Below are 27,998 nucleotides of genomic sequence, written 5' to 3'. Positions count from 1 at the left end.
CCCCCGAAACCCCCCCAAATCAGCCGTCTTCGCTCCCTGGGATGTTTTAGCATCCTAACCGATTATTGCAGCGAGAATCAAGAGGATCCAGGGAGTTTGAATTTTCGACCCCATTGCCCCACCCGCGACATGGAAAATTGGGCAAAATTGGCCAAAATTGAGCAAAATAATATTTGTTCAATATTTCCCCCGAAACCCCCCCAAATCAGCTGTCTTCGCTCCCTGGAATGTTTAAGCATCCTAACCGATTATTACAGCGAGAATCAAGAAGATCCAGGGACTTTGAATTTTCGACCCCCTCGCCCCAACCGCGACATGGAAAATTGGGCAAAATTGAGCAAAATAATATTTGTTCAATATTTCCCCCGAAACCCCCCCAAATCAGCCGTCTTTGCTCCCTGGGATGTTTTAGCATCCTAACCGATTATTACAGCGAGAATCAAGAGGATCCAGGGACTTTGAATTTTCGACCCCCTCGCCCCAACCGCGACATGGAAAATTTGGCAAAATTGAGCAAAATAATATTTGTTCAATATTTCCCCCGAAACCCCCCCCAAATCAGCCGTCTTTGCTCCCTGGGATGTTTTAGCATCCTAACCGACGATTATTACAGCGAGAATCAAGAGGATCCAGGGAGTTTGAATTTTCGACCCCCTCGCCCCACCCGCGACATGGAAAATTTGACAAAATTGGCCAAAATTGAGCAAAATAATATTTGTTCAATATTTCCCCCGAAACCCCCCCAAATCAGCCGTCTTTGCTCCCTGGGATGTTTTAGCATCCTAACCGATTATTACAGCGAGAATCAAGAGGATCCAGGGAGTTTGAATTTTCGACCCCCTCGCCCCACCCGCGACATGGAAAATTGGGCAAAATTGGCCAAAATTGAGCAAAATAATATTTGTTCAATATTTCCCCCGAAACCCCCCTAAATCAGCCGTCTTCGCTCCCTGGGATGTTTTAGCATCCTAACCGATTATTACAGCAAGAATCAAGAGGATCCAGGGAGTTTGAATTTTCGACCCCCTCGCCCCACCCGCGACATGGAAAATTGGGCAAAATTGGCCAAAATTGAGCAAAATAATATTTGTTCAATATTTCCCCCGAAATCCCCCCAAATCAGCCGTCTTTGCTCCCTGGGATGTTTTAGCATCCTAATCGATTATTACAGCGAGAATCAAGAGGTTCCAGGGAGTTTTAATTTTCGACCCCCTCGCCCCACCCGCGACATGGAAAATTGGGAAAATTTGCCAAAATTGAGCAAAATAATATTTGTTCAATATTTCCCCTGAAACCCCCCCAAATCAGCCGTCTTTGCTCCTTAGGATGTTTTAGCATCCTAACCGATTATTACAGCGAGAATCAAGAGGATCCAGGGAGTTTGAATTTTCGACCCCATTGCCCCACCCGCGACGTGGAAAATTCGGCAAAATTGGCCAAAATTGAGCAAAATAATATTTGTTCAATATTTCCCCCGAAACCCCCCCAAATCAGCTGTCTTCGCTCCCTGGAATGTTTTAGAATCCTAACCGATTATTACAGCGAGAATCAAGAAGATCCAGGGACTTTGAATTTTCGACCCCCTCGCCCCAACCGCGACATGGAAAATTGGGCAAAATTGGTAAAAATTGAGCAAAATAATATTTGTTCAATATTTCCCCCAAAACCCCCCCAAATCAGCCGTCTTTGCTCCCTGGGATGTTTTAGCATCCTAACCGATTATTACAGCGAGAATCAAGAGGATCCAGGGAGTTTGAATTTTCGACCCCCTCGCCCCACCCGCGACATGGAAAATTTGACAAAATTGGCCAAAATTGAGCAAAATAATATTTGTTCAATATTTCCCCCGAAACCCCGAGGGGGTCACTGTAATAATCGGTTAGGATGCTAAAGCATCCCAGGGAGCAAAGACGGCTGATTTGGGGGTGAGAATCAAGAGGATCCAGGGAGTTTGAATTTTCGACCCCCTCGCCCCAACCGCGACATGGAAAATTGGGCAAAATTTGCCAAAATTGAGCAAAATAATATTTGTTCAATATTTCCCCTGAAACCCCCCCAAATCAGCCGTCTTCACTCCTTAGGATGTTTTAGCATCCTAACCGATTATTACAGCGAGAATCAAGAGGATCCAGGGAGTTTGAATTTTCGACCCCATTGCCCCACCCGCGACATGGAAAATTCGGCAAAATTGGCCAAAATTGAGCAAAATAATATTTGTTCAATATTTCCCCCGAAACCCCCCCAAATCAGCTGTCTTCGCTCCCTGGAATGTTTTAGCATCCTAACCGATTATTACAGCGAGAATCAAGAAGATCCAGGGACTTTGAATTTTCGACCCCCTCGCCCCAACCGCGACATGGAAAATTGGGCAAAATTGAGCAAAATAATATTTGTTCAATATTTCCCCCGAAACCCCCCCAAATCAGCCGTCTTTGCTCCCTGGGATGTTTTAGCATCCGAACCGATTATTACAGCGAGAATCAAGAGGATCCAGGGAGTTTGAATTTTCGACCCCCTCGCCCCACCCGCGACATGGAAAATTTGACAAAATTGGCCAAAATTGAGCAAAATAATATTTGTTCAATATTTCCCCCGAAACCCCCCCAAATCAGCCGTCTTTGCTCCCTGGGATGTTTTAGCATCCTAACCGATTATTACAGCGAGAATCAAGAAGATCCAGGGAGTTTGAATTTTCGACCCCCTCGCCCCAACCGCGACATGGAAAATTGGGCAAAATTGGCCAAAATTGACCAAAATAATATTTGTTCAATATTTCCCCCGAAACCCCCCTAAATCAGCCGTCTTCGCTCCCTGGGATGTTTTAGCATCCTAACCGATTATTACAGCAAGAATCAAGAGGATCCAGGGAGTTTGAATTTTCGACCCCCTCGCCCCACCCGCGACATGGAAAATTGGGCAAAATTGGCCAAAATTGAGCAAAATAATATTTGTTCAATATTTCACCCGAAACCCCCCTAAATCAGCCGTCTTCGCTCCCTGGGATGTTTTAGCATCCTAACCGATTATTACAGCAAGAATCAAGAGGATCCAGGGAGTTTGAATTTTCGACCCCCTCGCCCCACCCGCGACATGGAAAATTGGGCAAAATTGGCCAAAATTGAGCAAAATAATATTTGTTCAATATTTCCCCCGAAACCCCCCCAAATCAGCCGTCTTTGCTCCCTGGGATGTTTTAGCATCCTAACCGATTATTACAGCGAGAATCAAGAGGATCCAGGGAGTTTGAATTTTCGACCCCCTCGCCCCACCGCGACATGGAAAATTGGGCAAAATTGAGCAAAATAATATTTGTTCAATATTTTCCCCGAAACCCCCCAAAATCAGCCGTCTTCGCTCCCTGGGATGTTTTAGCATCCTAAGTGATTATTACAGCGAGAATCAAGAGGATCCAGGGAGTTTTAATTTTCGACCCCCTCGCCCCACCCGCGACATGGAAAATTGGGAAAATTTGCCAAAATTGAGCAAAATAATATTTGTTCAATATTTCCCCTGAAACCCCCCAAAATCAGCCGTCTTCGCTCCTTAGGATGTTTTAGCATCCTAACCGATTATTACAGCGAGAATCAAGAGGATCCAGGGAGTTTGAATTTTCGACCCCATTGCCCCACCCGCGACATGGAAAATTCGGCAAAATTGGCCAAAATTGAGCAAAATAATATTTGTTCAATATTTCCCCCGAAACCCCCCCAAATCAGCTGTCTTCGCTCCCTGGAATGTTTTAGCATCCTAACCGATTATTACAGCGAGAATCAAGAAGATCCAGGGACTTTGAATTTTCGACCCCCTCGCCCCAACCGCGACATGGAAAATTTGGCAAAATTGAGCAAAATAATATTTGTTCAATATTTCCCCCGAAACCCCCCCAAATCAGCCGTCTTTGCTCCCTGGGATGTTTTAGCATCCTAACCGATTATTACAGCGAGAATCAAGAGGATCCAGGGAGTTTGAATTTTCGACCCCCTCGCCCCACCCGCGACATGGAAAATTTGACAAAATTGGCCAAAATTGAGCAAAATAATATTTGTTCAATATTTCCCCCGAAACCCCCCCAAATCAGCCGTCTTTGCTCCCTGGGATGTTTTAGCATCCTAACCGATTATTACAGCGAGAATCAAGAGGATCCAGGGAGTTTGAATTTTCGACCCCCTCGCCCCACCCGCGACATGGAAAATTTGACAAAATTGGCCAAAATTGAGCAAAATAATATTTGTTCAATATTTCCCCCGAAACCCCCCCAAATCAGCCGTCTTTGCTCCCTGGGATGTTTTAGCATCCTAACCGATTATTACAGCGAGAATCAAGAGGATCCAGGGAGTTTGAATTTTCGACCCCCTCGCCCCACCCGCGACATGGAAAATTGGGCAAAATTGGCCAAAATTGAGCAAAATAATATTTGTTCAATATTTCCCCCGAAACCCCCCTAAATCAGCCGTCTTCGCTCCCTGGGATGTTTTAGCATCCTAACCGATTATTACAGCAAGAATCAAGAGGATCCAGGGAGTTTGAATTTTCGACCCCCTCGCCCCACCCGCGACATGGAAAATTGGGCAAAATTGGCCAAAATTGAGCAAAATAATATTTGTTCAATATTTCCCCCGAAATCCCCCCAAATCAGCCGTCTTTGCTCCCTGGGATGTTTTAGCATCCTAATCGATTATTACAGCGAGAATCAAGAGGTTCCAGGGAGTTTTAATTTTCGACCCCCTCGCCCCACCCGCGACATGGAAAATTGGGAAAATTTGCCAAAATTGAGCAAAATAATATTTGTTCAATATTTCCCCTGAAACCCCCCCAAATCAGCCGTCTTTGCTCCTTAGGATGTTTTAGCATCCTAACCGATTATTACAGCGAGAATCAAGAGGATCCAGGGAGTTTGAATTTTCGACCCCATTGCCCCACCCGCGACGTGGAAAATTCGGCAAAATTGGCCAAAATTGAGCAAAATAATATTTGTTCAATATTTCCCCAGAAACCCCCCCAAATCAGCTGTCTTCGCTCCCTGGAATGTTTTAGAATCCTAACCGATTATTACAGCGAGAATCAAGAAGATCCAGGGACTTTGAATTTTCGACCCCCTCGCCCCAACCGCGACATGGAAAATTGGGCAAAATTGGTAAAAATTGAGCAAAATAATATTTGTTCAATATTTCCCCCGAAACCCCCCCAAATCAGCCGTCTTTGCTCCCTGGGATGTTTTAGCATCCTAACCGATTATTACAGCGAGAATCAAGAGGATCCAGGGAGTTTGAATTTTCGACCCCCTCGCCCCACCCGCGACATGGAAAATTTGACAAAATTGGCCAAAATTGAGCAAAATAATATTTGTTCAATATTTCCCCCGAAACCCCCCCAAATCAGCCGTCTTTGCTCCCTGGGATGTTTTAGCATCCTAACCGATTATTACAGCGAGAATCAAGAGGATCCAGGGAGTTTGAATTTTCGACCCCCTCGCCCCACCCGCGACATGAAAAATTGGGCAAAATTGGCAAAAATTGACCAAAATAATATTTGTTCAATATTTCCCCCGAAACCCCCCTAAATCAGCAGTCTTCGCTCCCTGGGATGTTTTAGCATCCTAACCGATTATTACAGCAAGAATCAAGAGGATCCAGGGAGTTTGAATTATGACCCCCTCGCCCCACCCGCGACATGGAAAATTGGGCAAAATTGGCCAAAATTGAGCAAAATAATATTTGTTCAATATTTCCCCCGAAACCCCCCCAAATCAGCCGTCTTCGCTCCCTGGGATGTTTTAGCATCCTAATCGATTATTACAGCGAGAATCAAGAGGATCCAGGGAGTTTTAATTTTCGACCCCCTCGCCCCACCCGCGACATGGAAAATTGGGAAAATTTGCCAAAATTGAGCAAAATAATATTTGTTCAATATTTCCCCTGAAACCCCCCCAAAATCAGCCGTCTTCGCTCCTTAGGATGTTTTAGCATCCTAACCGATTATTACAGCGAGAATCAAGAGGATCCAGGGAGTTTGAATTTTCGACCCCATTGCCCCACCCGCGACATGGAAAATTCGGCAAAATTGGCCAAAATTGAGCAAAATAATATTTGTTCAATATTTCCCCCGAAACCCCCCCAAATCAGCTGTCTTCGCTCCCTGGAATGTTTTAGCATCCTAACCGATTATTACAGCGAGAATCAAGAAGATCCAGGGACTTTGAATTTTCGACCCCCTCGCCCCAACCGCGACATGGAAAATTTGGCAAAATTGAGCAAAATAATATTTGTTCAATATTTCCCCCGAAACCCCCCCAAATCAGCCGTCTTTGCTCCCTGGGATGTTTTAGCATCCTAACCGATTATTACAGCGAGAATCAAGAGGATCCAGGGAGTTTGAATTTTCGACCCCCTCGCCCCACCCGCGACATGGAAAATTTGACAAAATTGGCCAAAATTGAGCAAAATAATATTTGTTCAATATTTCCCCCGAAACCCCCCCAAATCAGCCGTCTTTGCTCCCTGGGATGTTTTAGCATCCTAACCGATTATTACAGCGAGAATCAAGAGGATCCAGGGAGTTTGAATTTTCGACCCCCTCGCCCCACCCGCGACATGGAAAATTTGACAAAATTGGCCAAAATTGAGCAAAATAATATTTGTTCAATATTTCCCCCGAAACCCCCCCAAATCAGCCGTCTTTGCTCCCTGGGATGTTTTAGCATCCTAACCGATTATTACAGCGAGAATCAAGAGGATCCAGGGAGTTTGAATTTTCGACCCCCTCGCCCCACCCGCGACATGGAAAATTGGGCAAAATTGGCCAAAATTGAGCAAAATAATATTTGTTCAATATTTCCCCCGAAACCCCCCTAAATCAGCCGTCTTCGCTCCCTGGGATGTTTTAGCATCCTAACCGATTATTACAGCAAGAATCAAGAGGATCCAGGGAGTTTGAATTTTCGACCCCCTCGCCCCACCCGCGACATGGAAAATTGGGCAAAATTGGCCAAAATTGAGCAAAATAATATTTGTTCAATATTTCCCCCGAAATCCCCCCAAATCAGCCGTCTTTGCTCCCTGGGATGTTTTAGCATCCTAATCGATTATTACAGCGAGAATCAAGAGGTTCCAGGGAGTTTTAATTTTCGACCCCCTCGCCCCACCCGCGACATGGAAAATTGGGAAAATTTGCCAAAATTGAGCAAAATAATATTTGTTCAATATTTCCCCTGAAACCCCCCCAAATCAGCCGTCTTTGCTCCTTAGGATGTTTTAGCATCCTAACCGATTATTACAGCGAGAATCAAGAGGATCCAGGGAGTTTGAATTTTCGACCCCATTGCCCCACCCGCGACGTGGAAAATTCGGCAAAATTGGCCAAAATTGAGCAAAATAATATTTGTTCAATATTTCCCCCGAAACCCCCCCAAATCAGCTGTCTTCGCTCCCTGGAATGTTTTAGAATCCTAACCGATTATTACAGCGAGAATCAAGAAGATCCAGGGACTTTGAATTTTCGACCCCCTCGCCCCAACCGCGACATGGAAAATTGGGCAAAATTGGTAAAAATTGAGCAAAATAATATTTGTTCAATATTTCCCCCGAAACCCCCCCAAATCAGCCGTCTTTGCTCCCTGGGATGTTTTAGCATCCTAACCGATTATTACAGCGAGAATCAAGAGGATCCAGGGAGTTTGAATTTTCGACCCCCTCGCCCCACCCGCGACATGGAAAATTTGACAAAATTGGCCAAAATTGAGCAAAATAATATTTGTTCAATATTTCCCCCGAAACCCCCCCAAATCAGCCGTCTTTGCTCCCTGGGATGTTTTAGCATCCTAACCGATTATTACAGCGAGAATCAAGAGGATCCAGGGAGTTTGAATTTTCGACCCCATTGCCCCACCCGCGACGTGGAAAATTCGGCAAAATTGGCCAAAATTGAGCAAAATAATATTTGTTCAATATTTCCCCCGAAACCCCCCCAAATCAGCCGTCTTTGCTCCCTGGGATGTTTTAGCATCCTAACCGATTATTACAGCGAGAATCAAGAGGATCCAGGGAGTTTGAATTTTCGACCCCCTCGCCCCACCCGCGACATGAAAAATTGGGCAAAATTGGCAAAAATTGACCAAAATAATATTTGTTCAATATTTCCCCCGAAACCCCCCTAAATCAGCAGTCTTCGCTCCCTGGGATGTTTTAGCATCCTAACCGATTATTACAGCAAGAATCAAGAGGATCCAGGGAGTTTGAATTATGACCCCCTCGCCCCACCCGCGACATGGAAAATTGGGCAAAATTGGCCAAAATTGAGCAAAATAATATTTGTTCAATATTTCCCCCGAAACCCCCCCAAATCAGCCGTCTTCGCTCCCTGGGATGTTTTAGCATCCTAATCGATTATTACAGCGAGAATCAAGAGGATCCAGGGAGTTTGAATTTTCGACCCCCTCGCCCCACCCGCGACATGGAAAATTGGGCAAAATTGGCCAAAATTGAGCAAAATAATATTTGTTCAATATTTCCCCCGAAACCCCCCCAAATCAGCTGTCTTCGCTCCCTGGAATGTTTTAGCATCCTAACCGATTATTACAGCGAGAATCAAGAAGATCCAGGGACTTTGAATTTTCGACCCGCTCGCCCCAACCGCGACATGGAAAATTGGGCAAAATTGAGCAAAATAATATTTGTTCAATATTTCCCCCGAAACCCCCCCAAATCAGCCGTCTTTGCTCCCTGGGATGTTTTAGCATCCTAACCGATTATTACAGCGAGAATCAAGAGGATCCAGGGAGTTTGAATTTTCGACCCCCTCGCCCCACCCGCGACATGGAAAATTGGGCAAAATTGGCCAAAATTGAGCAAAATAATATTTGTTCAATATTTCCCCCGAAACCCCCCCAAATCAGCTGTCTTCGCTCCCTGGAATGTTTAAGCATCCTAACCGATTATTACAGCGAGAATCAAGAAGATCCAGGGACTTTGAATTTTCGACCCCCTCGCCCCAACCGCGACATGGAAAATTGGGCAAAATTGAGCAAAATAATATTTGTTCAATATTTCCCCCGAAACCCCCCCAAATCAGCCGTCTTTGCTCCCTGGGATGTTTTAGCATCCTAACCGATTATTACAGCGAGAATCAAGAGGATCCAGGGACTTTGAATTTTCGACCCCCTCGCCCCAACCGCGACATGGAAAATTTGGCAAAATTGAGCAAAATAATATTTGTTCAATATTTCCCCCGAAACCCCCCCCAAATCAGCCGTCTTTGCTCCCTGGGATGTTTTAGCATCCTAACCGACGATTATTACAGCGAGAATCAAGAGGATCCAGGGAGTTTGAATTTTCGACCCCCTCGCCCCACCCGCGACATGGAAAATTTGACAAAATTGGCCAAAATTGAGCAAAATAATATTTGTTCAATATTTCCCCCGAAACCCCCCCAAATCAGCCGTCTTTGCTCCCTGGGATGTTTTAGCATCCTAACCGATTATTACAGCGAGAATCAAGAGGATCCAGGGAGTTTGAATTTTCGACCCCCTCGCCCCACCCGCGACATGGAAAATTGGGCAAAATTGGCCAAAATTGAGCAAAATAATATTTGTTCAATATTTCCCCCGAAACCCCCCTAAATCAGCCGTCTTCGCTCCCTGGGATGTTTTAGCATCCTAACCGATTATTACAGCAAGAATCAAGAGGATCCAGGGAGTTTGAATTTTCGACCCCCTCGCCCCACCCGCGACATGGAAAATTGGGCAAAATTGGCCAAAATTGAGCAAAATAATATTTGTTCAATATTTCCCCCGAAATCCCCCCAAATCAGCCGTCTTTGCTCCCTGGGATGTTTTAGCATCCTAATCGATTATTACAGCGAGAATCAAGAGGTTCCAGGGAGTTTTAATTTTCGACCCCCTCGCCCCACCCGCGACATGGAAAATTGGGAAAATTTGCCAAAATTGAGCAAAATAATATTTGTTCAATATTTCCCCTGAAACCCCCCCAAATCAGCCGTCTTTGCTCCTTAGGATGTTTTAGCATCCTAACCGATTATTACAGCGAGAATCAAGAGGATCCAGGGAGTTTGAATTTTCGACCCCATTGCCCCACCCGCGACGTGGAAAATTCGGCAAAATTGGCCAAAATTGAGCAAAATAATATTTGTTCAATATTTCCCCCGAAACCCCCCCAAATCAGCTGTCTTCGCTCCCTGGAATGTTTTAGAATCCTAACCGATTATTACAGCGAGAATCAAGAAGATCCAGGGACTTTGAATTTTCGACCCCCTCGCCCCAACCGCGACATGGAAAATTGGGCAAAATTGGTAAAAATTGAGCAAAATAATATTTGTTCAATATTTCCCCCAAAACCCCCCCAAATCAGCCGTCTTTGCTCCCTGGGATGTTTTAGCATCCTAACCGATTATTACAGCGAGAATCAAGAGGATCCAGGGAGTTTGAATTTTCGACCCCCTCGCCCCACCCGCGACATGGAAAATTTGACAAAATTGGCCAAAATTGAGCAAAATAATATTTGTTCAATATTTCCCCCGAAACCCCGAGGGGGTCACTGTAATAATCGGTTAGGATGCTAAAGCATCCCAGGGAGCAAAGACGGCTGATTTGGGGGTGAGAATCAAGAGGATCCAGGGAGTTTGAATTTTCGACCCCCTCGCCCCAACCGCGACATGGAAAATTGGGCAAAATTTGCCAAAATTGAGCAAAATAATATTTGTTCAATATTTCCCCTGAAACCCCCCCAAATCAGCCGTCTTCACTCCTTAGGATGTTTTAGCATCCTAACCGATTATTACAGCGAGAATCAAGAGGATCCAGGGAGTTTGAATTTTCGACCCCATTGCCCCACCCGCGACATGGAAAATTCGGCAAAATTGGCCAAAATTGAGCAAAATAATATTTGTTCAATATTTCCCCCGAAACCCCCCCAAATCAGCTGTCTTCGCTCCCTGGAATGTTTTAGCATCCTAACCGATTATTACAGCGAGAATCAAGAAGATCCAGGGACTTTGAATTTTCGACCCCCTCGCCCCAACCGCGACATGGAAAATTGGGCAAAATTGAGCAAAATAATATTTGTTCAATATTTCCCCCGAAACCCCCCCAAATCAGCCGTCTTTGCTCCCTGGGATGTTTTAGCATCCGAACCGATTATTACAGCGAGAATCAAGAGGATCCAGGGAGTTTGAATTTTCGACCCCCTCGCCCCACCCGCGACATGGAAAATTTGACAAAATTGGCCAAAATTGAGCAAAATAATATTTGTTCAATATTTCCCCCGAAACCCCCCCAAATCAGCCGTCTTTGCTCCCTGGGATGTTTTAGCATCCTAACCGATTATTACAGCGAGAATCAAGAAGATCCAGGGAGTTTGAATTTTCGACCCCCTCGCCCCAACCGCGACATGGAAAATTGGGCAAAATTGGCCAAAATTGACCAAAATAATATTTGTTCAATATTTCCCCCGAAACCCCCCTAAATCAGCCGTCTTCGCTCCCTGGGATGTTTTAGCATCCTAACCGATTATTACAGCAAGAATCAAGAGGATCCAGGGAGTTTGAATTTTCGACCCCCTCGCCCCACCCGCGACATGGAAAATTGGGCAAAATTGGCCAAAATTGAGCAAAATAATATTTGTTCAATATTTCACCCGAAACCCCCCTAAATCAGCCGTCTTCGCTCCCTGGGATGTTTTAGCATCCTAACCGATTATTACAGCAAGAATCAAGAGGATCCAGGGAGTTTGAATTTTCGACCCCCTCGCCCCACCCGCGACATGGAAAATTGGGCAAAATTGGCCAAAATTGAGCAAAATAATATTTGTTCAATATTTCCCCCGAAACCCCCCCAAATCAGCCGTCTTTGCTCCCTGGGATGTTTTAGCATCCTAACCGATTATTACAGCGAGAATCAAGAGGATCCAGGGAGTTTGAATTTTCGACCCCCTCGCCCCACCGCGACATGGAAAATTGGGCAAAATTGAGCAAAATAATATTTGTTCAATATTTTCCCCGAAACCCCCCAAAATCAGCCGTCTTCGCTCCCTGGGATGTTTTAGCATCCTAAGTGATTATTACAGCGAGAATCAAGAGGATCCAGGGAGTTTTAATTTTCGACCCCCTCGCCCCACCCGCGACATGGAAAATTGGGAAAATTTGCCAAAATTGAGCAAAATAATATTTGTTCAATATTTCCCCTGAAACCCCCCAAAATCAGCCGTCTTCGCTCCTTAGGATGTTTTAGCATCCTAACCGATTATTACAGCGAGAATCAAGAGGATCCAGGGAGTTTGAATTTTCGACCCCATTGCCCCACCCGCGACATGGAAAATTCGGCAAAATTGGCCAAAATTGAGCAAAATAATATTTGTTCAATATTTCCCCCGAAACCCCCCCAAATCAGCTGTCTTCGCTCCCTGGAATGTTTTAGCATCCTAACCGATTATTACAGCGAGAATCAAGAAGATCCAGGGACTTTGAATTTTCGACCCCCTCGCCCCAACCGCGACATGGAAAATTTGGCAAAATTGAGCAAAATAATATTTGTTCAATATTTCCCCCGAAACCCCCCCAAATCAGCCGTCTTTGCTCCCTGGGATGTTTTAGCATCCTAACCGATTATTACAGCGAGAATCAAGAGGATCCAGGGAGTTTGAATTTTCGACCCCCTCGCCCCACCCGCGACATGGAAAATTTGACAAAATTGGCCAAAATTGAGCAAAATAATATTTGTTCAATATTTCCCCCGAAACCCCCCCAAATCAGCCGTCTTTGCTCCCTGGGATGTTTTAGCATCCTAACCGATTATTACAGCGAGAATCAAGAGGATCCAGGGAGTTTGAATTTTCGACCCCCTCGCCCCACCCGCGACATGGAAAATTTGACAAAATTGGCCAAAATTGAGCAAAATAATATTTGTTCAATATTTCCCCCGAAACCCCCCCAAATCAGCCGTCTTTGCTCCCTGGGATGTTTTAGCATCCTAACCGATTATTACAGCGAGAATCAAGAGGATCCAGGGAGTTTGAATTTTCGACCCCCTCGCCCCACCCGCGACATGGAAAATTGGGCAAAATTGGCCAAAATTGAGCAAAATAATATTTGTTCAATATTTCCCCCGAAACCCCCCTAAATCAGCCGTCTTCGCTCCCTGGGATGTTTTAGCATCCTAACCGATTATTACAGCAAGAATCAAGAGGATCCAGGGAGTTTGAATTTTCGACCCCCTCGCCCCACCCGCGACATGGAAAATTGGGCAAAATTGGCCAAAATTGAGCAAAATAATATTTGTTCAATATTTCCCCCGAAATCCCCCCAAATCAGCCGTCTTTGCTCCCTGGGATGTTTTAGCATCCTAATCGATTATTACAGCGAGAATCAAGAGGTTCCAGGGAGTTTTAATTTTCGACCCCCTCGCCCCACCCGCGACATGGAAAATTGGGAAAATTTGCCAAAATTGAGCAAAATAATATTTGTTCAATATTTCCCCTGAAACCCCCCCAAATCAGCCGTCTTTGCTCCTTAGGATGTTTTAGCATCCTAACCGATTATTACAGCGAGAATCAAGAGGATCCAGGGAGTTTGAATTTTCGACCCCATTGCCCCACCCGCGACGTGGAAAATTCGGCAAAATTGGCCAAAATTGAGCAAAATAATATTTGTTCAATATTTCCCCAGAAACCCCCCCAAATCAGCTGTCTTCGCTCCCTGGAATGTTTTAGAATCCTAACCGATTATTACAGCGAGAATCAAGAAGATCCAGGGACTTTGAATTTTCGACCCCCTCGCCCCAACCGCGACATGGAAAATTGGGCAAAATTGGTAAAAATTGAGCAAAATAATATTTGTTCAATATTTCCCCCGAAACCCCCCCAAATCAGCCGTCTTTGCTCCCTGGGATGTTTTAGCATCCTAACCGATTATTACAGCGAGAATCAAGAGGATCCAGGGAGTTTGAATTTTCGACCCCCTCGCCCCACCCGCGACATGGAAAATTTGACAAAATTGGCCAAAATTGAGCAAAATAATATTTGTTCAATATTTCCCCCGAAACCCCCCCAAATCAGCCGTCTTTGCTCCCTGGGATGTTTTAGCATCCTAACCGATTATTACAGCGAGAATCAAGAGGATCCAGGGAGTTTGAATTTTCGACCCCCTCGCCCCACCCGCGACATGAAAAATTGGGCAAAATTGGCAAAAATTGACCAAAATAATATTTGTTCAATATTTCCCCCGAAACCCCCCTAACTCAGCAGTCTTCGCTCCCTGGGATGTTTTAGCATCCTAACCGATTATTACAGCAAGAATCAAGAGGATCCAGGGAGTTTGAATTATGACCCCCTCGCCCCACCCGCGACATGGAAAATTGGGCAAAATTGGCCAAAATTGAGCAAAATAATATTTGTTCAATATTTCCCCCGAAACCCCCCCAAATCAGCCGTCTTCGCTCCCTGGGATGTTTTAGCATCCTAATCGATTATTACAGCGAGAATCAAGAGGATCCAGGGAGTTTTAATTTTCGACCCCCTCGCCCCACCCGCGACATGGAAAATTGGGAAAATTTGCCAAAATTGAGCAAAATAATATTTGTTCAATATTTCCCCTGAAACCCCCCCAAAATCAGCCGTCTTCGCTCCTTAGGATGTTTTAGCATCCTAACCGATTATTACAGCGAGAATCAAGAGGATCCAGGGAGTTTGAATTTTCGACCCCATTGCCCCACCCGCGACATGGAAAATTCGGCAAAATTGGCCAAAATTGAGCAAAATAATATTTGTTCAATATTTCCCCCGAAACCCCCCCAAATCAGCTGTCTTCGCTCCCTGGAATGTTTTAGCATCCTAACCGATTATTACAGCGAGAATCAAGAAGATCCAGGGACTTTGAATTTTCGACCCCCTCGCCCCAACCGCGACATGGAAAATTTGGCAAAATTGAGCAAAATAATATTTGTTCAATATTTCCCCCGAAACCCCCCCAAATCAGCCGTCTTTGCTCCCTGGGATGTTTTAGCATCCTAACCGATTATTACAGCGAGAATCAAGAGGATCCAGGGAGTTTGAATTTTCGACCCCCTCGCCCCACCCGCGACATGGAAAATTTGACAAAATTGGCCAAAATTGAGCAAAATAATATTTGTTCAATATTTCCCCCGAAACCCCCCCAAATCAGCCGTCTTTGCTCCCTGGGATGTTTTAGCATCCTAACCGATTATTACAGCGAGAATCAAGAGGATCCAGGGAGTTTGAATTTTCGACCCCCTCGCCCCACCCGCGACATGGAAAATTTGACAAAATTGGCCAAAATTGAGCAAAATAATATTTGTTCAATATTTCCCCCGAAACCCCCCCAAATCAGCCGTCTTTGCTCCCTGGGATGTTTTAGCATCCTAACCGATTATTACAGCGAGAATCAAGAGGATCCAGGGAGTTTGAATTTTCGACCCCCTCGCCCCACCCGCGACATGGAAAATTGGGCAAAATTGGCCAAAATTGAGCAAAATAATATTTGTTCAATATTTCCCCCGAAACCCCCCTAAATCAGCCGTCTTCGCTCCCTGGGATGTTTTAGCATCCTAACCGATTATTACAGCAAGAATCAAGAGGATCCAGGGAGTTTGAATTTTCGACCCCCTCGCCCCACCCGCGACATGGAAAATTGGGCAAAATTGGCCAAAATTGAGCAAAATAATATTTGTTCAATATTTCCCCCGAAATCCCCCCAAATCAGCCGTCTTTGCTCCCTGGGATGTTTTAGCATCCTAATCGATTATTACAGCGAGAATCAAGAGGTTCCAGGGAGTTTTAATTTTCGACCCCCTCGCCCCACCCGCGACATGGAAAATTGGGAAAATTTGCCAAAATTGAGCAAAATAATATTTGTTCAATATTTCCCCTGAAACCCCCCCAAATCAGCCGTCTTTGCTCCTTAGGATGTTTTAGCATCCTAACCGATTATTACAGCGAGAATCAAGAGGATCCAGGGAGTTTGAATTTTCGACCCCATTGCCCCACCCGCGACGTGGAAAATTCGGCAAAATTGGCCAAAATTGAGCAAAATAATATTTGTTCAATATTTCCCCCGAAACCCCCCCAAATCAGCTGTCTTCGCTCCCTGGAATGTTTTAGAATCCTAACCGATTATTACAGCGAGAATCAAGAAGATCCAGGGACTTTGAATTTTCGACCCCCTCGCCCCAACCGCGACATGGAAAATTGGGCAAAATTGGTAAAAATTGAGCAAAATAATATTTGTTCAATATTTCCCCCGAAACCCCCCCAAATCAGCCGTCTTTGCTCCCTGGGATGTTTTAGCATCCTAACCGATTATTACAGCGAGAATCAAGAGGATCCAGGGAGTTTGAATTTTCGACCCCCTCGCCCCACCCGCGACATGGAAAATTTGACAAAATTGGCCAAAATTGAGCAAAATAATATTTGTTCAATATTTCCCCCGAAACCCCCCCAAATCAGCCGTCTTTGCTCCCTGGGATGTTTTAGCATCCTAACCGATTATTACAGCGAGAATCAAGAGGATCCAGGGAGTTTGAATTTTCGACCCCATTGCCCCACCCGCGACGTGGAAAATTCGGCAAAATTGGCCAAAATTGAGCAAAATAATATTTGTTCAATATTTCCCCCGAAACCCCCCCAAATCAGCCGTCTTTGCTCCCTGGGATGTTTTAGCATCCTAACCGATTATTACAGCGAGAATCAAGAGGATCCAGGGAGTTTGAATTTTCGACCCCCTCGCCCCACCCGCGACATGAAAAATTGGGCAAAATTGGCAAAAATTGACCAAAATAATATTTGTTCAATATTTCCCCCGAAACCCCCCTAAATCAGCAGTCTTCGCTCCCTGGGATGTTTTAGCATCCTAACCGATTATTACAGCAAGAATCAAGAGGATCCAGGGAGTTTGAATTATGACCCCCTCGCCCCACCCGCGACATGGAAAATTGGGCAAAATTGGCCAAAATTGAGCAAAATAATATTTGTTCAATATTTCCCCCGAAACCCCCCCAAATCAGCCGTCTTCGCTCCCTGGGATGTTTTAGCATCCTAATCGATTATTACAGCGAGAATCAAGAGGATCCAGGGAGTTTGAATTTTCGACCCCCTCGCCCCACCCGCGACATGGAAAATTGGGCAAAATTGGCCAAAATTGAGCAAAATAATATTTGTTCAATATTTCCCCCGAAACCCCCCCAAATCAGCTGTCTTCGCTCCCTGGAATGTTTTAGCATCCTAACCGATTATTACAGCGAGAATCAAGAAGATCCAGGGACTTTGAATTTTCGACCCGCTCGCCCCAACCGCGACATGGAAAATTGGGCAAAATTGAGCAAAATAATATTTGTTCAATATTTCCCCCGAAACCCCCCCAAATCAGCCGTCTTTGCTCCCTGGGATGTTTTAGCATCCTAACCGATTATTACAGCGAGAATCAAGAGGATCCAGGGAGTTTGAATTTTCGACCCCCTCGCCCCACCCGCGACATGGAAAATTTGACAAAATTGGCCAAAATTGAGCAAAATAATATTTGTTCAATATTTCCCCCGAAACCCCCCCAAATCAGCCGTCTTTGCTCCCTGGGATGTTTTAGCATCCTAACCGATTATTACAGCGAGAATCAAGAGGATCCAGGGAGTTTGAATTTTCGACCCCCTCGCCCCACCCGCGACATGGAAAATTGACCAAAATAATATTTGTTCAATATTTCCCCCGAAACCCCCCTAAATCAGCAGTCTTCGCTCCCTGGGATGTTTTAGCATCCTAACCGATTATTACAGCAAGAATCAAGAGGATCCAGGGAGTTTGAATTATGACCCCCTCGCCCCACCCGCGACATGGAAAATTGGGCAAAATTGGCCAAAATTGAGCAAAATAATATTTGTTCAATATTTCCCCCGAAACCCCCCCAAATCAGCCGTCTTCGCTCCCTGGGATGTTTTAGCATCCTAATCGATTATTACAGCGAGAATCAAGAGGATCCAGGGAGTTTGAATTTTCGACCCCCTCGCCCCACCCGCGACATGGAAAATTGGGCAAAATTGGCCAAAATTGAGCAAAATAATATTTGTTCAATATTTCCCCCGAAACCCCCCCAAATCAGCTGTCTTCGCTCCCTGGAATGTTTTAGCATCCTAACCGATTATTACAGCGAGAATCAAGAAGATCCAGGGACTTTGAATTTTCGACCCGCTCGCCCCAACCGCGACATGGAAAATTGGGCAAAATTGAGCAAAATAATATTTGTTCAATATTTCCCCCGAAACCCCCCCAAATCAGCCGTCTTTGCTCCCTGGGATGTTTTAGCATCCTAACCGATTATTACAGCGAGAATCAAGAGGATCCAGGGAGTTTGAATTTTCGACCCCCTCGCCCCACCCGCGACATGGAAAATTTGACAAAATTGGCCAAAATTGAGCAAAATAATATTTGTTCAATATTTCCCCCGAAACCCCCCCAAATCAGCCGTCTTTGCTCCCTGGGATGTTTTAGCATCCTAACCGATTATTACAGCGAGAATCAAGAGGATCCAGGGAGTTTGAATTTTCGACCCCCTCGCCCCACCCGCGACATGGAAAATTGGGCAAAATTGGCCAAAATTGAGCAAAATAACATTTGTTCAATATTTCCCCCGAAACCCCCCCAAATCAGCCGACTTCGCTCCCTGGGATGTTTTAGCATCCTAACCGATTATTACAGCGAGAATCAAGAAGATCCAGGGAGTTTGAATTTTTGACCCCCTCGCCCCACCCGCGACATGGAAAATTTGGCAAAATTGGCAAAAATTGAGCAAAATAGTATTTGTTCAATATTTCCCCCGAAACCCCCCTAAATCAGCCGTCTTCGCTCCCTGGGATGTTTTAGCATCCTAACCGATTATTACAGCGAGAATCAAGAAGATCCAGGGAGTTTGAATTTTTGACCCCCTCGCCCCACCCGCGACATGGAAAATTTGGCAAAATTGGCCAAAATTGAGCAAAATAGTATTTGTTCAATATTTCCCCCGAAACCCCCCTAAATCAGCCGTCTTCGCTCCCTGGGATGTTTTAGCATCCTAACCGATTATTACAGCGAGAATCAAGAGGATCCAGGGAGTTTGAATTTTCGAGCCCATTGCCCTACCCGCGACATGGAAAATTCGGGAAAATTTGCCAAAATTGAGCAAAATAATATTTGTTCAATATTTCCCCCAGAACCCCCCCAAATCAGCCGTCTTCACTCCCTGGAATGTTTTAGCATCCTAACCGATTATTACAGCGAGAATCAAGAGGATCCAGGGAGTTTGAATTTTCGACCCCCTCGCCCCAACCGCGACATGGAAAATTGGGCAAAATTGGCAAAAATTGACCAAAATAATATTTGTTCAATATTTCCCCCAAAACCCCCCCAAATCAGCCGTCTTTGCTCCCTGGGATGTTTTAGCATCCTTACCGATTATTACAGCGAGAATCAAGAGGATCCAGGGAGTTTGAATTTTCGACCCTCTCGCCCCACCGCGACATGGAAAATTGGGCAAAATTGGCCAAAATTGAGCAAAATAATATTTGTTCAATATTTCCCCCGAAACCCCCCCAAATCAGCCGTCTTCGCTCCCTGGGATGTTTTAGCATCCTAACCGATTATTACAGCTAGAATCAAGAGGATCCAGGGAGTTTTAATTTTCGACCCCCTCGCCCCACCCGCGACATGGAAAATTGGGCAAAATTGGCCAAAATTGAGCAAAATAATATTTGTTCAATATTTCCCCTGAAACCCCCCCAAATCAGCCTTCTTGCTCCTTAGGATGTTTTAGCATCCTAACCGATTATTACAGCGAGAATCAAGAGGATCCAGAGAGTTTGAATTTTCGACCCCATTGCCCCACCCGCGACATGGAAAATTCAGCAAAATTTGCCAAAATTGAGCAAAATAATATTTGTTCAATATTTCCCCCAGAACCCCCCCAAATCAGCAGTCTTCGCTCCCTGGAATGTTTTAGCATCCTAACTGATTATTACAGCGAGAATCAAGAGGATCCAGGGAGTTTGAATTTTCGACCCCATTGCCCCACCCGCGACATGGAAAATTCGGCAAAATTGGCCAAAATTGAGCAAAATAATATTTGTTCAATATTTCCCCCAGAACCCCCCCAAATCAGCCGTCTTCGCTCCCTGGAATGTTTTAGCATCCTAACCGATTATTACAGCGAGAATCAAGAGGATCCAGGGAGTTTGAATTTTCGACCCCCTCGCCCCAACCGCCACATGGAAAATTGGGCAAAATTGGAAAAATTGACCAAAATAATATTTGTTCAATATTTCCCCCGAAACCCCCCCAAATCAGCCGTCTTTGCTCCCTGGGATGCTTTAGCATCCTAACCGATTATTACAGTGAGAATCAAGAGGATCCAGGGAGTTTGAATTTTCGACCCCCTCGCCCCAACCGCGACATGGAAAATTGGGCAAAATTGGCAAAAATTGACCAAAATAATATTTGTTCAATATTTCCCCCGAAACCCCCCCAAATCAGCCGTCTTTGCTCCCTGGGATGTTTTAGCATCCTAACTGATTATTACAGCGAGAATCAAGAGGATCCAGGGAGTTTGAATTTTCGACCCCATTGCCCCACCCGCGACATGGAAAATTGGGCAAAATTGGCCAAAATTGAGCAAAATAATATTTGTTCAATATTTCCCCCAGAACCCCCCCAAATCAGCCGTCTTCGCTCCCTGGAATGTTTTAGCATCCTAACCGATTATTACAGCGAGAATCAAGAGGATCCAGGGAGTTTGAATTTTCGACCCCCTCGCCCCAACCGCGACATGGAAAATTGGGCAAAATTGGAAAAATTGACCAAAATAATATTTATTCAATATTTCCCCCGAAACCCCCCCAAATCAGCCGTCTTTGCTCCCTGGGATGCTTTAGCATCCTAACCGATTATTACAGTGAGAATCAAGAGGATCCAGGGAGTTTGAATTTTCGACCCCCTCGCCCCAACCGCGACATGGAAAATTGGGCAAAATTTGCCAAAATTGAGCAAAATAATATTTGTTCAATATTTCCCCTGAAACCCCCCCAAATCAGCCGTCTTCACTCCTTAGGATGTTTTAGCATCCTAACCGATTATTACAGCGAGAATCAAGAGGATCCAGGGAGTTTGAATTTTCGACCCCATTGCCCCACCCGCGACATGGAAAATTCGGCAAAATTGGCCAAAATTGAGCAAAATAATATTTGTTCAATATTTCCCCCGAAACCCCCCCAAATCAGCTGTCTTCGTTCCCTGGAATGTTTTAGCATCCTAACCGATTATTACAGCGAGAATCAAGAAGATCCAGGGACTTTGAATTTTCGACCCCCTCGCCCCAACCGCGACATGGAAAATTGGGCAAAATTGAGCAAAATAATATTTGTTCAATATTTCCCCCGAAACCCCCCCAAATCAGCCGTCTTTGCTCCCTGGGATGTTTTAGCATCCTAACCGATTATTACAGTGAGAATCAAGAGGATCCAGGGAGTTTGAATTTTCGACCCCCTCGCCCCACCCGCGACATGGAAAATTTGACAAAATTGGCCAAAATTGAGCAAAATAATATTTGTTCAATATTTCCCCCGAAACCCCCCCAAATCAGCCGTCTTTGCTCCCTGGGATGTTTTAGCATCCTAACCGATTATTACAGCGAGAATCAAGAAGATCCAGGGAGTTTGAATTTTCGACCCCCTCGCCCCAACCGCGACATGGAAAATTGGGCAAAATTGGCCAAAATTGAGCAAAATAATATTTGTTCAATATTTCCCCCGAAACCCCCCCAAATCAGCCGTCTTCGCTCCATGGGATGTTTTAGCATCCTAATCGATTATTACAGCGAGAATCAAGAGGATCCAGGGAGTTTGAATTTTCGACCCCCTCGCCCCACCCGCGACATGGAAAATTGGGCAAAATTGGCCAAAATTGAGCAAAATAATATTTGTTCAATATTTCACCCGAAACCCCCCTAAATCAGCCGTCTTCGCTCCCTGGGATGTTTTAGCATCCTAACCGATTATTACAGCAAGAATCAAGAGGATCCAGGGAGTTTGAATTTTCGACCCCCTCGCCCCACCCGCGACATGGAAAATTGGGCAAAATTGGCCAAAATTGAGCAAAATAATATTTGTTCAATATTTCCCCCGAAACCCCCCCAAATCAGCTGTCTTCGCTCCCTGGAATGTTTTAGCATCCTAACCGATTATTACAGCGAGAATCAAGAAGATCCAGGGACTTTGAATTTTCGACCCCCTCGCCCCAACCGCGACATGGAAAATTGGGCAAAATTGTGCAAAATAATATTTGTTCAATATTTCCCCCGAAACCCCCCCAAATCAGCCGTCTTTGCTCCCTGGGATGTTTTAGCATCCTAACCGATTATTACAGCGAGAATCAAGAGGATCCAGGGAGTTTGAATTTTCGACCCCCTCGCCCCACCCGCGACATGGAAAATTTGACAAAATTGGCCAAAATTGAGCAAAATAATATTTGTTCAATATTTCCCCCGAAACCCCCCCAAATCAGCCGTCTTTGCTCCCTGGGATGTTTTAGCATCCTAACCGATTATTACAGCGAGAATCAAGAAGATCCAGGGAGTTTGAATTTTCGACCCCCTCGCCCCAACCGCGACATGGAAAATTGGGCAAAATTGGCCAAAATTGACCAAAATAATATTTGTTCAATATTTCCCCCGAAACCCCCCTAAATCAGCCGTCTTCGCTCCCTGGGATGTTTTAGCATCCTAACCGATTATTACAGCAAGAATCAAGAGGATCCAGGGAGTTTGAATTTTCGACCCCCTCGCCCCACCCGCGACATGGAAAATTGGGCAAAATTGGCCAAAATTGAGCAAAATAATATTTGTTCAATATTTCCCCCGAAACCCCCCCAAATCAGCCGTCTTCGCTCCATGGGATGTTTTAGCATCCTAATCGATTATTACAGCGAGAATCAAGAGGATCCAGGGAGTTTGAATTTTCGACCCCCTCGCCCCACCGGCGACATGGAAAATTGGGCAAAATTGGCCAAAATTGAGCAAAATAATATTTGTTCAATATTTCACCCGAAACCCCCCTAAATCAGCCGTCTTCGCTCCCTGGGATGTTTTAGCATCCTAACCGATTATTACAGCAAGAATCAAGAGGATCAAGGGAGTTTGAATTTTCGACCCCCTCGCCCCACCCGCGACATGGAAAATTGGGCAAAATTGGCCAAAATTGAGCAAAATAATATTTGTTCAATATTTCCCCCGAAACCCCCCCAAATCAGCCGTCTTTGCTCCCTGGGATGTTTTAGCATCCTAACCGATTATTACAGCGAGAATCAAGAGGATCCAGGGAGTTTGAATTTTCGACCCCCTCGCCCCACCGCGACATGGAAAATTGGGCAAAATTGAGCAAAATAATATTTGTTCAATATTTTCCCCGAAACCCCCCAAAATCAGCCGTCTTCGCTCCCTGGGATGTTTTAGCATCCTAAGTGATTATTACAGCGAGAATCAAGAGGATCCAGGGAGTTTTAATTTTCGACCCCCTCGCCCCACCCGCGACATGGAAAATTGGGAAAATTTGCCAAAATTGAGCAAAATAATATTTGTTCAATATTTCCCCTGAAACCCCCCCAAATCAGCCGTCTTCGCTCCTTAGGATGTTTTAGCATCCTAACCGATTATTACAGCGAGAATCAAGAGGATCCAGGGAGTTTGAATTTTCGACCCCATTGCCCCACCCGCGACATGGAAAATTCGGCAAAATTGGCCAAAATTGAGCAAAATAATATTTGTTCAATATTTCCCCCGAAACCCCCCCAAATCAGCTGTCTTCGCTCCCTGGAATGTTTTAGCATCCTAACCGATTATTACAGCGAGAATCAAGAAGATCCAGGGACTTTGAATTTTCGACCCCCTCGCCCCAACCGCGACATGGAAAATTTGGCAAAATTGAGCAAAATAATATTTGTTCAATATTTCCCCCGAAACCCCCCCAAATCAGCCGTCTTTGCTCCCTGGGATGTTTTAGCATCCTAACCGATTATTACAGCGAGAATCAAGAGGATCCAGGGAGTTTGAATTTTCGACCCCCTCGCCACACCCGCGACATGGAAAATTTGACAAAATTGGCCAAAATTGAGCAAAATAATATTTGTTCAATATTTCCCCCGAAACCCCCCCAAATCAGCCGTCTTTGCTCCCTGGGATGTTTTAGCATCCTAACCGATTATTACAGCGAGAATCAAGAGGATCCAGGGAGTTTGAATTTTCGACCCCCTCGCCCCACCCGCGACATGGAAAATTGGGCAAAATTGGCCAAAATTGAGCAAAATAATATTTGTTCAATATTTCCCCCGAAACCCCCCTAAATCAGCCGTCTTCGCTCCCTGGGATGTTTTAGCATCCTAACCGATTATTACAGCAAGAATCAAGAGGATCCAGGGAGTTTGAATTTTCGACCCCCTCGCCCCACCCGCGACATGGAAAATTGGGCAAAATTGGCCAAAATTGAGCAAAATAATATTTGTTCAATATTTCCCCCGAAATCCCCCCAAATCAGCCGTCTTTGCTCCCTGGGATGTTTTAGCATCCTAATCGATTATTACAGCGAGAATCAAGAGGTTCCAGGGAGTTTTAATTTTCGACCCCCTCGCCCCACCCGCGACATGGAAAATTGGGAAAATTTGCCAAAATTGAGCAAAATAATATTTGTTCAATATTTCCCCTGAAACCCCCCCAAATCAGCCGTCTTTGCTCCTTAGGATGTTTTAGCATCCTAACCGATTATTACAGCGAGAATCAAGAGGATCCAGGGAGTTTGAATTTTCGACCCCATTGCCCCACCCGCGACGTGGAAAATTCGGCAAAATTGGCCAAAATTGAGCAAAATAATATTTGTTCAATATTTCCCCCGAAACCCCCCCAAATCAGCTGTCTTCGCTCCCTGGAATGTTTTAGAATCCTAACCGATTATTACAGCGAGAATCAAGAAGATCCAGGGACTTTGAATTTTCGACCCCCTCGCCCCAACCGCGACATGGAAAATTGGGCAAAATTGGTAAAAATTGAGCAAAATAATATTTGTTCAATATTTCCCCCGAAACCCCCCCAAATCAGCCGTCTTTGCTCCCTGGGATGTTTTAGCATCCTAACCGATTATTACAGCGAGAATCAAGAGGATCCAGGGAGTTTGAATTTTCGACCCCCTCGCCCCACCCGCGACATGGAAAATTTGACAAAATTGGCCAAAATTGAGCAAAATAATATTTGTTCAATATTTCCCCCGAAACCCCCCCAAATCAGCCGTCTTTGCTCCCTGGGATGTTTTAGCATCCTAACCGATTATTACAGCGAGAATCAAGAGGATCCAGGGAGTTTGAATTTTCGACCCCCTCGCCCCACCCGCGACATGAAAAATTGGGCAAAATTGGCAAAAATTGACCAAAATAATATTTGTTCAATATTTCCCCCGAAACCCCCCTAAATCAGCAGTCTTCGCTCCCTGGGATGTTTTAGCATCCTAACCGATTATTACAGCAAGAATCAAGAGGATCCAGGGAGTTTGAATTATGACCCCCTCGCCCCACCCGCGACATGGAAAATTGGGCAAAATTGGCCAAAATTGAGCAAAATAATATTTGTTCAATATTTCCCCCGAAACCCCCCCAAATCAGCCGTCTTCGCTCCCTGGGATGTTTTAGCATCCTAATCGATTATTACAGCGAGAATCAAGAGGATCCAGGGAGTTTGAATTTTCGACCCCCTCGCCCCACCCGCGACATGGAAAATTGGGCAAAATTGGCCAAAATTGAGCATAATAATATTTGTTCAATATTTCCCCCGAAACCCCCCCAAATCAGCTGTCTTCGCTCCCTGGAATGTTTTAGCATCCTAACCGATTATTACAGCGAGAATCAAGAAGATCCAGGGACTTTGAATTTTCGACCCGCTCGCCCCAACCGCGACATGGAAAATTGGGCAAAATTGAGCAAAATAATATTTGTTCAATATTTCCCCCGAAACCCCCCCCAAATCAGCCGTCTTTGCTCCCTGGGATGTTTTAGCATCCTAACCGATTATTACAGCGAGAATCAAGAGGATCCAGGGAGTTTGAATTTTCGACCCCCTCGCCCCACCCGCGACATGGAAAATTTGACAAAATTGGCCAAAATTGAGCAAAATAATATTTGTTCAATATTTCCCCCGAAACCCCCCCAAATCAGCCGTCTTTGCTCCCTGGGATGTTTTAGCATCCTAACCGATTATTACAGCGAGAATCAAGAGGATCCAGGGAGTTTGAATTTTCGACCCCCTCGCCCCACCCGCGACATGGAAAATTGGGCAAAATTGGCGAAAATTGAGCAAAATAACATTTGTTCAATATTTCCCCCGAAACCCCCCCAAATCAGCCGACTTCGCTCCCTGGGATGTTTTAGCATCCTAACCGATTATTACAGCAAGAATCAAGAGGATCCAGGGAGTTTGAATTTTTGACCCCCTCGCCCCACCCGCGACATGGAAAATTGGGCAAAATTGGCCAAAATTGAGCAAAATAATATTTGTTCAATATTTCCCCCAGAACCCCCCCAAATCAGCCGTCTTCACTCCCTGGAATGTTTTAGCATCCTAACCGATTATTACAGCGAGAATCAAGAGGATCCAGCTAGTTTGAATTTTCGACCCCCTCGCCCCACCGGCGACATGGAAAATTGGGCAAAATTGGCAAAAATTGAGCAAAATAATATTTGTTCAATATTTCCCCCGAAACCCCCCCAAATCAGCCGTCTTTGCTCCCTGGGATGTTTGAGCATCCTAACCGATTATTACAGCGAGAATCAAGAGGATCCAGGGAGTTTTAATTTTCGACCCCCTCGCCCCACCCGCGACATGGAAAATTGGGCAAAATTGGCCAAAATTGAGCAAAATAATATTTGTTCAATATTTCCCCTGAAACCCCCCCAAATCAGCCGTCTTGCTCCTTAGGATGTTTTAGCATCCTAACCGATTATTCGAGCGAGAATCAAGAGGATCCAGAGAGTTTGAATTTTCGACCCCATTGCCCCACCCGCGACATGGAAAATTCGGCAAAATTGGCCAAAATTGAGCAAAATAATATTTGTTCAATATTTCCCCCAGAACCCCCCCAAATCAGCTGTCTTCGCTCCCTGGAATGTTTTAGCATCCTAACTGATTATAACAGCGAGAATCAAGAGGATCCAGGGAGTTTGAATTTTCGACCCCATTGCCCCACCTGCGACATGGAAAATTCGGCAAAATTGGCCAAAATTGAGCAAAATAATATTTGTTCAATATTTCCCCCAGAACCCCCCCAAATCAGCCGTCTTTGCTCCCTGGGATGCTTTAGCATCCTAACCGATTATTACAGCGAGAATCAAGAGGATCCAGGGAGTTTGAATTTTCGACCCCCTCGCCCCAACCGCGACATGGAAAATTGGGCAAAATTGGCAAAAATTGACCAAAATAATATTTGTTCAATATTTCCCCCGAAACCCCCCCAAATCAGCCGTCTTTGCTCCCTGGGATGTTTTAGCATCCTAACCGATTATTACAGCGAGAATCAAGAGGATCCAGGGAGTTTGAATTTTCGACCCCCTCGCCCCACCGCGACATGGAAAATTGGTCAAAATTGTCCAAAATTGAGCAAAATAATATTTGTTCAATATTTCCCCCGAAACCCCCCCAAATCAGCCGTCTTCGCTCCCTGGGATGTTTTAGCATCTTAACCGATTGTTACAGCGAGAATCAAGAGGATCCAGGGAGTTTGAATTTTTGACCCCCTCGCCCCACCTGCGACATGGAAAATTGGGCAAAATTGGCCAAAATTGAGAAAAATAATATTTGTTCAATATTTCCCCCGAAACCCCCCCAAATCAGCCGTCTTCACTCCCTGGAATGTTCTAGCATCCTTACCGATTATTACAGCGAGAATCAAGAGGATCCAAGGAGTTTGAATTTTCGACCCCCTCGCCCCACCG

This window comes from Lytechinus pictus, chromosome 7 (assembly GCF_037042905.1).
Source record: "Lytechinus pictus isolate F3 Inbred chromosome 7, Lp3.0, whole genome shotgun sequence".
NCBI classification, from domain to species: domain Eukaryota; kingdom Metazoa; phylum Echinodermata; class Echinoidea; order Temnopleuroida; family Toxopneustidae; genus Lytechinus; species Lytechinus pictus.
Note: the sequence above shows the minus strand (reverse complement) of the source record.